Genomic DNA, 12,747 nt, shown 5'->3' with positions numbered 1-12,747 from the left:
GGGGGTTGAGGTCAGCACTCCAGAGGCCACCAAGTAACACCAAAGTTGCACCACCGGGTGCAGGGTGCAAAGGAGGCGTTGGATGCCCTGTAGAAAGCAACAGGATCCTCAGTTGGAGAAAAAGGCTGCAGGCTTGGTCCAGGCCGGCTGAAGGAATCCAATGACTGGAGAGGTGAGTTGGATAGTAGGGGGGTGCCGGGACACCATCGGTTGGGCACTCGTAGGCCTGGGAGCCGTGGGTGCAGGGGTATCTTTAGGTGTCAGGCTTCTCTCACGGGATCTGATCGTGGTCGGGGGGACCCTTCAAGTTGAGGCATCGTGTTGAAGTTCAGGAGGGGCTGTCCAAAACTGGATTCCAGTTCGGAATCGCCAGGGAGATGTCACTGGGTCTGTCGGCCACCTGGACTCAGGCCATGGGTGTCAGGTGCACCCACTTGCCAGTCCCTAAATCTTCCCTTTTCTTCATGTCAGACACCCCTATGGTAGGCCCAAGGGCAGGGTGCATTGTAAGTATAAGGTAGGACATGCCCTGGTGTGTGTGGCATGTTCTAATGGTGAATTACAGCCATTTCCGTTTTTCACTATTGCAAGGCTACCCGTTCTCCTAGGCCAGAATGGGCAGTTTGATTATTACACCTTATAATCCTAACTGACTCAGGGAACATGGTAGAAATTCGAATTTAGTATGCCTGAACTCAGAATGATAAAATACATCTTTTAGTGAAGTTGGTTTTAACATTCTGTGCTTGAAAATACCCCTTTTAGAATGTAGGTATTCTCTTGCCTAACCATCCAAACCTGCCTCTGCTAGGTTGTGTATTCCGTGTCTTGAGGTGGAGTGACAGGGGCTGGGGAAATTCCAGAGACAGGGTGAGGCAGCCATGGCTGAATAGAGAGATATCCATGCAGATGGGGGGGAGGAGTTGCACCTGGGACCTGAATAGGGCTGTGCCTTCCCTCCACAATGCTTATTCCACCCCCTGTGGAGTGTCTGATGTCTCTGCCCTGCTCCCTGAAAGGAAAGAAGGAGTCATGTCAACAAAGTGCTCCAGGACTGACCAGAACTGGTTTGGACCAGGCAACGGCCTCTCTGCCTTCAGAGAACAAAGACAAACTGAGTATAAATATTGGGACCCAAACCCAGGAACTTTAGATCACTTTGGGAAACAAGAAGAAACCTTTGCTGAGGAGTGGAACCAGAGAGACTGAGGAGAGACTATCCCTGAACCTGGGGGATTGGCCTGCAGTGGTTGCCTGACTGCCAAAGAAAGGAGAAAGGACTTTGTGTGCACTTTATTCAACTTGTGAAGGTTCTCCAAGGGATTGAGAAAAGAGCTTGCCTCCTGCTGAAGTCTCAGGGACAACAGACTTCAACCACCAGCTCCCCAAGAGTTCTTTGGAAGTGCCTGTAGCTGTATTTCGGCCTTCTGAGGGACTGCGTGTCACAAGGAGCTGGAAGTGCGACTCAAGAATAGGAAACATGTCGCCGTCGCAGCCGCTGCCGTCGCATCACTGAACAAGGATGTCGCCGCTGTAGCTGTCACATTGCACCGCATGACGAGAAGCGTCTCGCAACACTGAAGAAGCGTGTCGCAGTCGCTGCCGTCACATCACTGAACAAGGATGTCGCCGCTGTAGCTGTCGCATTGCACTGCATCACGCGAAGCGTCTTGCAACACTGAAGAAGCGTGTCGCCGTTGCACCCGCTGCCGTCGCATCACTGAACAAGGGTGTAGCCACTGTAGCTGTCGCATTGCACCGCATCACAAGAAGCGTCTTGCAACACCGAAGAAGTGTGTCGCCGTTGCAGCCGCTGCCGTCGCATCACTGAACAAGGGTGTCGCCGCTGGAGCTGTCGCATTGCACCGCATCACAAGAAGCACCTCGCATCCACAGAGAAGCGTGCTGCAGCCGCTGTCGTCACATCACTGAACAAGGGTGTCGCTGCTGCAACTATCGCATCGAGCGGAAGCGTCTCGCATCGTTGGAGAAGAGTGTCGCCGCCAAAGCCGCTGTCGTCGCATCACTGGACAAGGGTGTCGCCGCTGCAGCTGACGCATCGAGCCGAGATACCTCGCAACATCGGAGAAGCGTGTCGCATCAACAAGAAGACGCCATCTTTGTTTCTATGCACCAGATCTTCAACGCATCACCGCCTTTGCGTGTAAGGACCTACCGCATCACCTTTCCTGCAACATTTTCATTGCCCTGCGTGTCTCATCTTAAGGTACATTGACTCAAAGTGTCGCATTTAAGATCTAAAGAGAACTAAGCCAATTCTACCCCTTTAAGTACTGTATTGTGGATTTTGTCGTTTATGGTCTTGTGTTAAATCTATATAAAGAATACTTATTTTTTATATAAAACTTGTGTGGTGTCCATCTGTAGTGTTGTCACTTGATTACTGTATGTGTTCACAGATGCTTTACACACTGCCTCTGCGATAAGCCTGTATGCTTGTGCCAAGCTACCAAGGGGGTGAGCAGGGGTTATTTTAGGAGTGCACCCCCTTACCCTGACTAGAGGCAAGGGTCCCTATTTTTCACAAGTATCTACCTGTGCCAACTAGAGACCCCCAAATCTAACATTGGTGGTCAGTGGTACGAATTCTGGACTTTCATTTGTGACTCATGTACAGTGATTGGTGAACACTACTAGTGACTATAGACCAAAACGCAACCACATACTTGGGTAGATTTTTTTCCCCTGGGATTTTCTATTTTTGCCAAGTTTAACCATCATGGAAGAAACAGCGTCTAACAGGACCACACCTCAAAGATATGAGTGTTACAAGTAGAGTTGAAAGCGAGAACAACCCATTGTGCCTTATTCTGGAATCCCTTTGTCCTAAGTTGAGAAGTAAGTCCCAAATTGCTGTCAGATCTAGGGATAGTCATACTACCAATGATGCACATCACATTAAATGGTCGCAGCTAGTTGAGAAACCAGATTATGTGACTGCAATTAGTGTGGACCTGGAAGTATCTCTAGCCAAGATGGCCTGAGGCAACTCTGGTGTAAAGGAAAATGCATCCTATACCTGATATCCATAATAAACTTTTATGTTTAAGTTGTTTTATTGTTGCCGCAGAAAATATCAAAAACAATTCCTGACTCTGTGTCAACATTCCCCCTCGTCAGGTGCCTTGCAATGTTTCATATAACAAAATAAACTAGAGCAAAACAACTAAACCCCCCATCCCACATAACTCCCACCTCCCTCTTCCCTCCCTACCCCCCCCCTCCACCCCCCCCCCCCCTCCCCGGGTGCCTTTTCATTCCAGATCCAAAGGAAATTCAAGTGTCATCTGTTGCATTTGACTCACTGGGGGAGATCATTGGTTGTGAAGTGCCCGTTAGTCTCAACACTCTAAGACAGCAGGGATAGGTAATCTCAGTGAATTCTTGTGATAGAAGTGTAAAGAACGGTCTCCATATGTCCCGAAAAGTATCATCCCCAGGACGCAATGCAACGGACAGGTGCTCCATGCCCAATAGACTCCATACCCTGAGTAGCTAGTCCAGCCTATTTGGTATTCTGTCAGTGCCCCAACACGCTAGAATTGCTTGATGCGCCGCTCGGAACGCTAGCATGATTTGTCCGCATCGCCGGGATCGGAGTGGGTAGTAGGTGAGTGGGTTCGGGAGCCCCAACACAATGTATGATGTTAATCTAGGTAACTGGGTAGAGAAGTGTGTATCAATTTCTGTGAGGACCTCCTCCCAGAACTGTGACAACCTCAAACAATCCAACAGTATATGTGTAAGTGTGCCATTCACTGTAAGGCATCTCCTGCATTTACCGTCTTGTGTGGGATCTATCTGGTGTAAATGAGTTGGGGTCATGTACCAGTACGTGGCTATTTTCATCACTGTTTCTGTGCTTGCTGTGTTAGGTGATGTGCGCATATCCCTGTGGTAGATACCCCCATGCTTTTGAAGTTAGCTCTCTACCCATCTCTCGCGCCAATCTCTGTTGAGATGCAGACTTGCCCCCGACCATGGGCCTAGTAGCATTTTAGACAGATCCGATATTAGTCGTTTCTCCGAGGTTCTACTAAGGAGACACTTCTCGTACGCAGTGAGGTGACGGTGTGCAGCTTCTCTGGTTCCACGACTCAGAACCCAGTGCCTGACTTGGGCATATCGAAATCGTTCTCTTTCTGGTAGTATCCCCTCTGCCCTCAGGGAACTAAACGGAATGGGCTCATCCACATCAAGAAAGTGGCCTATGGATCTGCACCCCTCCCGCTGCCAAGCCTCAAATTCCTATTGTTGCATTCCGGGTGTAAAGGCTAAGTTCCCTACAATGGGGTTCAGGAGCGACGGCTGCGTTGAGTCCCTTCTTCAATCCCACCACGTCCAAAACCCTGAGGGTAGGAGCCATGACAGCAGATAAGTATAGATTAGGCACGCGACTCATTTTGTCCAGGAAGGGAACCTTCCACAAAGAGGCACCCGCAAGGGCCCTGTCCATAAACAGCCATGTCTTTTCTGATTCCGGCCTGGACCACTCGACCAAGAATCGCAGCTGTGCCACCTGAAAATAAGTGTCTATGGATGGCATCCCCAGGTCCCCCTCCATGGGATCCCTGATACTAAGCTTCTTCCACATTTGGGGCTTTTTAAGCGTCCACACAAAGGAGTGAAACGCCTTCTGGAGCTCCTGCAGCACCCCAGGCGGGGGCCAAAGTGGCAAAGTTAAAAATACATACAGTATCTTTGGGAGGGCTGTCATTTTCAGCACCGCAACCCGTCCCAACCACGAAAGAGCGTTAGGGTGCCATCGGGCCAAGTCTGCCTTAATGCGACTCACTAAGGTGCCATAATTAATCTTTGTGGTTTCTGGTATGGTTGGAGCCAATTGGATCCCTAAATATGTGATGTCTGGCCGCCATGCAATGGAAAATATATGAGACAGATAAGCCTGAGTCTCTGGGGTAACCAATAGGCTTAGTGCCTGTAGTATGGAAATGTTAATGCGAAAGCCGGACACCTTACTGAACTGCTCAATTTCCTCTAGAAAGGGGGGAAGTATCCTCTTCGGATCATCCAGAGACGCGATAACCTCATCTGCGCAGAGGGTAATGCTATAGTCTCCCCCCCCCCCCCCCCCCGCCCCCCCCCCCCCCCAGAAGCACATACCTCTCACTCCCGGATTATCGCGGATGCCTTAGGCAAAGGGTTCCATGTACAAGGCAAATAACAACGGGGAGAGGGGACACCCCTACCTTGTACCTTTCTGGATGGGGAAAGCACTCGATGACCTGCCATTGACCCTAACCAAGGCTGTGGATAACTCATAGCCACTTAGCACCCATGAGCAGAACATGTCTTCTAACCCAAAGTGTCTAAGCACTGCTGTAAGATACAGCCAGAGCACTCCACAGTAAACTTTTAAAGAACATTCTATCTTATTTTATCATCCCAGCTACTAAATGTCAAAAACGTTTTAGAAATGCCAGAACATGGTTCACTGGGGATTGTAGGTGATCTCGCCAGCAGCTGGGAGTAGCTTTCAGGACAAAAGACATCACCCCATATCCATCTTGCAAGGAAGTCATATAAAACTGCCCAGTTAAAAGCTAAAAGGGAATGAATGGGACAGCAGAAGATGGCAGGACTTGAAGCTCCAAATTTTAGGCCCTAGTTAAATGGGGAAGGGAGGGCTGTTTGCCTACCCCCCACAACCACATAGTACCGTCCCCATGGGTCGAGCACCCCTCTGCTTTATATTCCCCCAGCCATTCCAACTCCATAACAGAAGGTGTAGCAAGTGATTCTTGTCTGGCTGTCCCTATTGCTTCAGCAGAGCTAACTTCTGAGCTATCGGATGTGACACTGGCCTTCAACACTGTACTTAGAGGCACAGGTCCAGGACCAGATGGAATACTGGCAGATATATTCCTACACGATAGGGAAAACTGGTCTCTGTACATCTTTATCTTGGAAAATACCATTGCAGGTGGCGCTCCCATACCAGATTCATGGAAGGGAGACAAACTTATTCCCATATACAAGAAGGGAGATAAATCATTGCTAAGCAACTACAGGCCAATTATATATAGAGGAATGGTGGTATAAGTAATAGGAAATGGGCGCCTAAAAGGGTAATTCCACTTATTATTAGAAATATCGCAAATAGTTGTCACGGTGCTGTCAGGTAGAGAGAACCACCAGCCTCTCTAGCAAATGTGGCCTAAGCTACAAACAACGTCATTCTTAATCCTCAGCACACGTAATATGTAAATGACATGAATTGCAACCATTGGTTATACAGAATTTACACAAATAATCAATCCCAGTATTTCTTTGCTCTTTTATTCTTTCTTCGAGCTTTACTTTGTGAATAGATTCAGAGCCAACACGTGTTTTGTCGCCTCAGTATGGTTGTACATGTGACTTTTTCAAGGCTAAATAAAGATATGATACATGGTCACTAATATAGTCACAGTAATGGTTATATAATTGTAACGTTATTCATTGTGGCAGACACTCCACCGTGAAAGGTTCTTATATCATACTGTATAGGTACATGCATAGAAGTGCACACCTGGTTTTTATAAACACAAAAAAGTGTGGTCAAATACAAGGTCTGAGGATGTTCCATTGTAAGGATACTTAATATTTACACCCATGTTAAAAAGTGTGCTTGTCTATTTGTATACAATCTAAATATTATTAAAGCACCAATGTGTCACACAGTGACAGAAGATATAACCAAAACCACTCCTGAAAGTTATACAACCCGTGTATAAAACGAAAAACTACTGACCCTCTATATTCTCGTATATAGAGTCTGTAAATCAAAATCAAAAGAACATACACATGTCAGTATTTCACGACCGAGCTACCCATTTTCATTAGAGTTTGAGGTCAAACACAATCCAAAATCACAACAAGCGTAAATTTTTGAAGATCATCTTACTTCAAGTGTGGTGATAATTCCAACCCACACTATCCTGTGGCGTGGGGTAATTCATGTAGCTGTTAAGTTTAAATATATTAGTCCTTTCCTTCAATATCGTAGTTCATAAACTACGGGAAGAAATTAGACATAGGACATCTAAGTTCATGTCTGTAATCAAAATTCTACTTATTTACACATCATACTTCAATCCTGGGACCTTCCAATCCCAATATGCAATTCAAAGCACACTATACTGTCTAACTCCTTTGATTATTTGACTTAGACAGTGGCATGGGATGGGCCTACTAGATGAAGAATAGATGAAGAAGAATTTTGCTACCTGAAAGTAGACAGACCCAGATACCCATGTATATATATGCTCCCAAAAATTCACAAGAACCTCCCCTTTCCACCAGGGAGGCCCATAATTTCGGGTAATGAGGGCCCGGCGGAAAGAATGTCCACATTTTTGGACATCTTTCTTAAACCGATGGTGAGTAACTTACTGTCATGTATACAAAACATGTTCTAGGAATCCTGTCTGACCTGACGTGGGATAATAACATGACTTTAGTAACTCTGGACGTAACAGCCTTGTATACAAGAATTAAGAGAGACTGTAGATTGAGAGCCATTAGGAAGATTTTAAGTGCAAGGTCAGCAAGCACGTGGGAACATACTGAAATGTTGATCAATATGATAGAACTAATACTGGACAACAACGTCTTTTTATTCAAAGACAAATGGTATCGGCAGAAACAGGGAGTGGCCATGGGCTCCAGACTTTCTCCCTCATATGCCAATCTGTTCATGGGTTGGCTTGAGGAGATGTGGATCTGGAGTTCCATGGGCATGAAATGGAATGATTCCATACTGTTTTGGGGACGATACATCGATGACTGTCTCATGGTATGGACAGGAGACAATGACAAACTGGTTGAATTTACAGAACACTTGAACAGCAATCCCTTCAACATCAGATCGATTCACATATGAATTCAGTAAAGATAAAATAGCATTTTTAGATACAGAACTTTACATAAGGGACAATCAAATTCACAGCCGGCTATTCCGTAAAACTGCTGCTTGCAAATCAATCCTACATGCATCCAGCTCGCACCCCGCACATCAGATTAATGCAATCCCATATGGAGAGCTAATCAGAGCAAGACGTAACTGTAGTTATGACCCTGAATTTGAAGAATGAGGGGAAACTATGATGGCACGCTTCAAAAAGAGGGGATATGACAGACACACCCTAGATAAGGCAAGGACTAGGATTAGAAAAATTAAAAGACAAGAGACTTTGAAAGAACGGATGAACCAAAAGACTACCGATGTCAAAATAACAATGGTCACAACAACTGCAACTACAACAGCCTTTCCAGTGTACTGGTTAAAAGCCTTAACAGACATTGGCACATCCTGAGAGAGGACACATCTCTGACTGGTTCTATTAACAGTAGACCGGAAATAACATATAGGAAAGGTATGTGCCTCGGAAATATGTTGAGTCCAAGTTACGCTACACCCAGAACTGACATGAACTGTCTCACATCACATACAGTGGGTTTCTATGGGTGTGGACACTGTACAGCCTGTAAATGGGCAAGCAATAAGAAAATGGATTTCAGAGGTACAGAGAACAGACTCTATAAGATTATGACTAACATCAATTGCAATACGAAATTTGTAGTGTACATTATCGAATGCAGTTGCAACAAAAAGTATGTGGAGAGCACAGTTAGAACATTACGCGAAAGGATTGGGGAACATATGAGGGCCGTGAAACAGTGTGACATCAGATATCCAATCTCAACACATATTTGTGAATGCCCTGATCAAGGAAAAAACAAAGACTTTACATTTTATGAGATAGAGCAGACACTGAGACATCCCAGGGGCGGCAACAGGGAGTTGAGGCTTTGGAGAAATGAGGCTTCATGGATTCTGAAATTATGTACGACTGAGCTGGGTCTGAATGTCGATCATGAAATGCACTACTTTTTGGGAAGATAAGTGTCAGATAGGACATGTGAGTCTGGGTGAAATTGGTATGCTATGTAGAAATTGTTTTGGAAATTGTCATTAAACTATGCTCTTATGACACAGCATTTTTGGCATATTGTGTTTTCAAGCATGAGCGGAAAACTAGTCACTGACATGTATAGCTCAGGACTCAATTTGGCACTTACACCATGATTACCGATTGCATACACCACCTAATTAAGAACGATCGAATAAATTGCTGGATTATCTTTACATGCACCCATGTTCACACAGCAAGAGTTTGGGTTTTTATAGGTGTTACCGCCGTAATAATGACTGGCAAAGTCAATATGGTCTAATTTTTAATGTTTTAGATAGCCTCGGTATAAATGGATGTTAACGCTATGTGAAATGTAATAGAGTCCACCCATCCAATAGTTGCTGAAAATATGTACTTGAGACTTTTTGGTCTGTAAAAGGGTGGCCTCTTTCATTAACAAGGAATATATAGTGTGTAGGAGGTTTTCACTTCTGAAATTTCCATTACCGTTTAGATACTTTACGGACCCAGATGACAATTATATAGAAAACAGCACCTAGTACCTGTAAATAGGAAAACTGGGAAAAGTATAAACTAAGCCTTTTTATAGATATGGCTTCGTCGATTTTGTTTTAAATATTAGCAAAAAACATGGCCTGTAATTTGTGTATGTAATTTTAAAAAATATATATTTTTTGTAAACTTAGGATATATAGTTTTAATCTATTGGACTTTGCGAATAGCTGGTTTTTATTTCCTTTCATTTCACCAATATACACTCCAAGATGGCGCCTTAATCATGCCTGACAGGCTTTAAGCATATACGTGGATCAAGCACGTGATTTTTACAGCAGCATAAGAGCGCTGGTCACGTGACTTTATGGCTCTCGTACTCCGGATACTAGGCGTGAGGGGAGAGGACGCTTATCGGCGACTCGAATCGAGGTAAAAACAGGCGAAATACTAAGACGCGAACGTGGGACGTTTTGACTTTGCGTATTTCGAAACAGAGACTTCTTTAACTTATGTATGATGAGAAGGTAGTTAGTGCTGCGCCAGGCGTACGTGGGACGTATTACTTTGCGTAACGTTGGGACAGAGACATTTGTGTATTTATGTATGATGAGAAGGTAGTTAGTGCTGCCGGAGTTAAGAGGGTATCTGCTAATGCAGAATACACAAACCGTCTTTACATCGTTTGTCAACCAGATTAGATTATCATTGGTCAAATAATCAGAGGAGTTAGACGGTATAGCGTGCTTAGAATTGCATATTGGAATTGGAAGGTCCCAGGATTGGAGTATGATGCGTAAATAAGTAGCATTTTGATTACAGACATGAACTTGTATGTCCTATGTCTAATTTCTTCCCGCAGTTTATGAGCTATGATATTGAAGTAAAGGACTAATGTATTGAAACTTAACAGTTACATGAATTACCCCACGCAACAGGATAGTGTGGGTTGGAATTATCACCACACTTGAAGTAAGATGATCTTCAAAGATTTACGCTCGTTATGATTTTGGATTGTTTTTGACCTCAAGCTCTAATGAAAATGGGTAGCTCAGTGGTGAAATATACACTATATACGTGAATATAGAAGGTTGGTTGTTTTTCGTTTCATCTTTTTGTACACGGGTTGTATAACTTTCAGGAGTGGTTTTGGTTATATCTTCTGTCACTGTGTGACACATTGGTGCTTTAATAATATTCAGATTATATACAAATAGATCTAAATTCAAGCACACTTTTTAACATGGGTGTAAATATTAAGTATGCTTACAAGTATGCTAACATTCTCAGACCTTGTATGTGACCGCACTTTTTTGAGTTTATAAAAACCAGGTGTGCACTTCCATGCATGTACCTACACAGTATCATATAAGAACCTTTCACGGTAGAGTGTCTTCCACAATGAATAACGTTACAATTAAATAACCATTACTGTGAATATATTAGTGACTGTATCATATCTTTATTTAGCCTTGAAAAAGTTGCATGTACAACCATACTGAGGTGACGAAACACGTGTTGGCTCTGAATCTATTCACAAAGTAAAGCTTTTAGAAAGAATAAAAGAGCAAAGAAATACTGGGATTGATTATTTGTGTAAATTCTGTATAACCAATGATTACAATTCAGGTCATTTACATATTACGTGTGCCGAGGATTAAGAATGACGTTGTTTGTAGCTACAGGCCAATTAGCGTGATTGATTGCTTCCAAAACGTTTTTGCACGCCTCCTTCTGGGCAGGGTCCAGGATTGGGTTGATGACAATGATATCTTGTTCCCATACCAGGCTGAATTCCGTAGGAAAGTTAGCACCAAGGGCCAAGTCTTTTGATTTTTGCTATTATGGTGGAGGACCGTCAAGATCGGCAGAGGCTGTATGTATGTTGCCTTTGTGGATCTCGAATCGCCCTTTGTTCTAGATCCCCTTGAGAAACCATGGCACGTGCTTTCAGATATGGGTATGCCTGCTGGACTTTTTTCTCTGCTAATTTGCATCCATGAGGATAAATATGAGCAGGCTCACTGGGGAAGTCAGGGAGAATTGACTGAACCATTTCCTATTCTTAAGGGAGAAAGCCAAAGCTTTTTTTTGGCACCCACCTTATGCTCCCTATTCTATAACGACATTGCTTTCTTTCTATCTTGTATTTCCAGTGATGCCCCAAATTTAGCTGATGCAAAAGGACCCATCTTATTATTCACGGTTGACACTTTACTGATCTCAAAGACACCTGGTGGATTACAGAGAGTGTTGACCTGCTATCGTTGTTTATATAACTTATTATGAATCTATATTGGGTACTAAGAAGTTGACCCATTTCTTATTGTGTGTGTTTTAAGATGTTCCATTCATGTTTGCTATGATGCTACGGCTCTCATATTTGAACGTGCTCATATTCTGACTACATATCTTTTATTGTATATGTTTACATCTTTTAATTCCTCCTTTTAAAAAAAATTGCTTTTATGACTGAAATGTCGAATAAAGTTTATCAAAATCGAAATCGGTAATTGTTGGCTATTTGGATTAGTCTTGTCTTTGCAAGGTATTCAGCCGCGGTCTGTGCAGGTAACAACGGTGGGGTGGTGGGGCCGTGTAAGGGGGGATTCCGAGGGACGATGCAGAGGGAAAATTAAATAAATAATTATTTTTCCCTCTGAATCGTCCCTCCGAATCTCCCCTTACAAGGCCCCACCGCTGTTATCTGCACGGACCGCTGCTGGTATAAATGTATGCTTTTATTCGGGTCCCTCTGCTGAGATTATATAAAAAAATAATATGTGTGATCATTAGTAAGGGAGCACATGAGTTCTTGCACATGATTGGTGGTGTGAATAAATAGGCTAATGAAGATTAGGTATTGTTAGACTGCAGGGACCTGGCTCTAAAGAATAGGAGCTAATTTATGAAATTATGTGTGGCCAATTTGCAAAAATAGAATAATAGAAGTTAAGGCAGACATGCCTGTGATCTTCTCAGAGAGAGGAGGCCTGCAGAGGATGGAAGGTAAGAAGAGGATCAGTTGAAGTAAAATAAAGTTTGTTATGTAGTAATCATGCCCAGCCTATGCTTTTGTGCGGGTACCCACTTTCATGGACTATTCCATCCCATAACATCTGTCCTATGTGGACAACCCCTCCTTCAACACATTATGGTTGTCCTCTCTAGCGAGGCCCGTTTCCACTCCTCCCATGATGGCCTATGTCTTCTGGCATATGTCTTGCATGCAGATCTCCATGGGGAAGCCTTTTATTGTTTAACTTTAGGTCAAGCAGCACAAATACAATAAGTA

This window comes from Triturus cristatus, chromosome 1_2 (genome assembly GCF_964204655.1).
Source record: "Triturus cristatus chromosome 1_2, aTriCri1.1, whole genome shotgun sequence".
NCBI classification, from domain to species: domain Eukaryota; kingdom Metazoa; phylum Chordata; class Amphibia; order Caudata; family Salamandridae; genus Triturus; species Triturus cristatus.
The sequence above is the reverse complement of the archived record's forward strand: the minus strand, read 5'-3'. Positions refer to the sequence as shown.